This window comes from Branchiostoma belcheri, unplaced genomic scaffold (genome assembly GCF_001625305.1).
Source record: "Branchiostoma belcheri isolate BF01 breed outbred unplaced genomic scaffold, Haploidv18h27 scaffold8, whole genome shotgun sequence".
NCBI classification, from domain to species: domain Eukaryota; kingdom Metazoa; phylum Chordata; class Leptocardii; order Amphioxiformes; family Branchiostomatidae; genus Branchiostoma; species Branchiostoma belcheri.
In genome coordinates this window covers 3,665,763-3,670,193 of record NW_017804464.1, presented here as the reverse complement: position 1 = coordinate 3,670,193, position 4,431 = coordinate 3,665,763, and positions in this window count along the sequence as shown.

The following is a 4,431-nucleotide window of genomic DNA, read 5'->3' as shown; positions in this document are numbered from 1 at the left end:
CTACCATACCTGCAATGGGTTTTCCGCCAAGTAGGGGTTTTTGGAACCATATCTTTGCACTTTCCGTATTGCTGCTTGCCGTGGAGACTTCCTCCGACTCATCCGAGTCCGAGTCGATGAGATCGGGAACGTCGTCCTCGTCTGACATGGTCCCTCCGGTCTGTACACAAAAACAAACTGTTTGTCAACAATCATAGCTGTACTCACTACATTGATTTTCCTCTGTACTGAAAAAGAAAAAATCACCTCCTATGAGGCTCTGGCCTGGGTGCCATCCTCCATAGTCCATGGTAGCCAGCGACAATAGGGAGCCGGACCACTGGTAACTACAGAGGATGGCACCCAGGCTACCGAAGTTCCATGGAACTCAAGAACTCAGTACAGTGCCGACTCATAAATGCCACAAAAGGCCAGCGATGTGCTTAAAAAATTAAGTTGGTGTGGCCTTTTTAAAAAAAATTGTCACAGGGATCTCCCAAGCAATGAAGAACCTCTCCAAAATGTTAAAATCTAAGGTTTCCTCTTAGTAATTTCATAAAAATTCACAGATTTTTTTTTGCAACATCAACCGATTAGGGAGCACCTCTCCCAAAAAAATTTCTGGGTTGGGGTAATAGGTCATTCGGTGTGGTATTACTAGTACACTGATATGTCCAGCTGCCACCGCGCCACGTGAATGCAAAGATGGTGTTACGCCATAAGAAGGTTATATATAAGCTATACAGATACAGATATACAAAATGTAGATTACTAGCAAGGATTTAGTTGTTTAAGTAACATTTTCATACATAAAACACAACTTCGAGTACATATTCCAAGCTTCCATAGGTAGTTAATGAGTAGATATTATTTTGTGGTTCTATTCTTTCGTCCTTGTCAATATCACATTAACTTTAAGCCTTGACAAAACCTTTTTGGCTCAAAATACCGTTTCAAAACTTTTACAAACTAAAGAATGTTATGAATAAATGTAAAAAGATGTGGGTAAGAGTTTAAACTAGATGCTACCATCCAACAGACTAAAATCTAATCAACAAAAAAGTAGTAATTAACACTTATTTTTAGCCTGTAGACATAGAGACACATGTCAATGGCCACACACAACCTAAAAATATACATAGGACTGTGCATCTATTCCTATATATGGACTTTCAGCCCTCGTATTCCTGGTAAAATTATGCCTTTGTGTGCAACACACCAGCAGCTTTTATAGAAACACAGCAGGTTATATCTACTACATCTAATAGCTTGTGACACCTGGACCCTTATATGAGGGCCTGCAAGCCCTTTTTCGTAAGGCGTAATTAGGCCGTTTTAGACTTCGTAATTCGTAGGCAGCCTCCCAAAAAATCAGCGTAATTCGTAATTAGACATTAGCCGCAAATCGTAAAGTCGTAATCAGCTCTGAAACTTTAACGTAATTCGTAATCGGCGACGAAAATTTTGCGTAATTCGTAATCACTACCCCCCCTTGCAGGCCCTCTTATATATCTTACACCTGTTGTTCTCCTGAAGCCTAATAGTACTAATACACAAGTCAAAATAAAATAATGAAAGGGCTCTAAATGATCTTGATGACTAAATTCTTATTACTTGTACTTGTGTGCATATAAGTAATAAGTTACTAGTATACTAGTATGATAAAGTACAGTCACAGAAAATTGGTACAAAACAGTGGATTGTCATGATATAAAATGGCTTATTTGCCTGTTCTAAATATGTATATGGAGAGTATATCTCCTAAAGCCACTTCATAATCAGAGAATCTGTTGTAGCAAATTACTAGCAACCAACAGTATTGTGATAATATAATATTGTTGGTTGCTACAGAAGAGACATAAGATATGGTTTCCAAGTAAAAAAAAATTGTAAAAAACAAAGCTGCCAACAACATTCGACTTTGAAATGGAAGCCTCAAATTTTGCATAGCAACAACCCATTTTGAAAGATTGAAATAACACCCTCTCTAATGCAATCAAGGGACTCAACGTGATACCTTTAGGGGTTTTCACCATCCTTCAACCACAAGCAGCTAGTACTACCGGTAGAACTAGGACATCAAAAGAACTATTTCAATACTGGCGAAAACAGGTTTCATTCAGTAATCCTACCTACATAACTGTCATAAGGACTTTATATAAGATTTTTCTGTTAGAGCACAAGAAAATATTGCACACGACAGTACTGCAGAAATAAACACCAACAGTTACACTACATAATCCTTCAGTCTCTAGAAGATAATGTAAATGACAATTCTTAAAATGTATGTAAATACAAAGAGGCTAGTGCAATTTTTCTAATTTTGCGAAGAAAATAATTGTATTCTATTAACCACAAATTAACCTTGTTGCTAATATACTAGAGCTCGAAATTAATTTTTGGGAAAAGTTGCACTGCACTGGTCCAAAGAAGAAAAAAATTTGCCCACAACATGCAATTCTATGTCTATCTTCAAAATTGTAAACAATGAATACAACAAAGATTGATCTTTTTTTTGACACTCGAAGAGAAAAAAAGTTATTTATGTTCGATACTTCATTAGCTTAGCTTAGCTTAGCTTCTTCATAGAAACTTGTCTATGAAAATTTCATTCAGATGAATACAGAATCAAAATGACGTTTGTATAAAAGAACAGATAGGATGACACAGTTCAGTAAAAAATGACATCCCAAAGGCTGCTAATTCAAAAATTACACACAAACTTGCCTCTACATACACATTTACTATGGCAAGACTTCTATACAATAGACATCTAATTTGCCTACGGCTACCAGATATCACAAAAATTTGTAAATAGCAGGTTTTTCTAATTCTCTCCAAAAGCTACCTTTGTTAATATACCAGTATTAGTCAATAAAACAATTAACAGGAAACAATATGGTGTTAAAAAACAAAAGTCTGCATCCATTTCTCTACTTTGCAATATACCAGTTTATGAGTGACTGTGTCAGAAAATGAATTTTCTAATTTCCATACGGCTGCTTTTGCCCAAGATGTTTTCCTAGATGTGTATTTCTGGTAGTTATACCACAGCCTGTGTGGCTGACATCTCACGGCACCCACATGTACAGCTCCACATACATGTATACAAAGCACTTACAGGTAAGACATCTGACAAAAACATAAGGTAGAGACAAGAGTACCGACCACCGCAAGTCGAAAGATGTGGCGCTGCCCGAGGTAAAATAGCCCCCTCTGAACTGTCTGTACCATGTTGCTCATCTTTTCCAAACACAGCTTAAAAGCCATGACGATCCTTAATGCTTCCCAAGTCAAATTTCGATCTCCTTACGACCGCAGACAAGCTCGAGAGTCGAGACTGACTGACGCAAATCGTTCACGGCACTTGTTCACCGCAAAGTAATGTCCTCATTTGCGGTAAAAAAATCCACCTAAACAAATCAAAGGCTAGGAAATATATTAATATTCATCAACTCCGAGTCGGCAGTAAAGCGAGGTATTATGACAGGCGGTGGGTGAGGCATGAACCAGGCGAAAACCAATTAAGACACCTGTGGTGTGCTTTAATATCCAATTAACTTGTCCTCGCGCCTGATACTGACAGCCTATTAGCTAGCAGTCAAAACGGATCCAATGGTAAACTCCATTTCTGTGGGTATATGGCCACTTTAGACCAAAATGATTATGTATCAAATTTGTGATTACATCCCATCTTGTCTGGCACAAGGCAGCTCTGACCCAAATTACAAGACACAAACAAGCTTCTTATGTCAAGCACATACAGTACTTGGAATATCAAAAGGAGATGTCAGGGACATCTCATATATATGTACTAGTAACTTGTGCTACCAAGGTGGTTAGAAAAGGGAAGGAGAGAGCACGCAATTTACACCCTCCAAGCACGGTCTTTTGTTTTAGCCTGTTAGATCCCGACGGCACTGGCGGTACTTCTTTGATTCCGGAGTTGGCCGTGCATATTCACGCCAAAATCTGTACAAATGTGCCGTATTACAGCTGCGAAGAACCCAGCATTGGTTGCAGACAAAATGGCGGTTACATAGACATGAATTAGCCTGGGTACCATCCTGGTTAGTTTACGTCCGCTCCTACAGTCGGTGGTAGCGACTGTAGGAGCGGACGTAAACTAACCAGGATGGTACCCAGGCTAGACATGAATCTCTGTTGTGCAACGAAAAATGGGCCAGTTTCTGCATTTTTTGTGTGTGTTTTGCAACACTTACAGGAATACACCATCAAATGCACTCGCCATACAAAACTTTACTTATTTACTTTATTTATTTTGGATATGCCTACATACCTTGCAGATGGTTGTCTATATGAAATTTCCATTTTCCAAACTTCCATGACTGGCAAACCTGATTTTTTCTAGCAAACTAGATTGTTGGTGCTACATTTTATAAGTCTTTTGAAACTGACTGAAAGAGAGAGACTTTCTACAGGTTGTGTGCC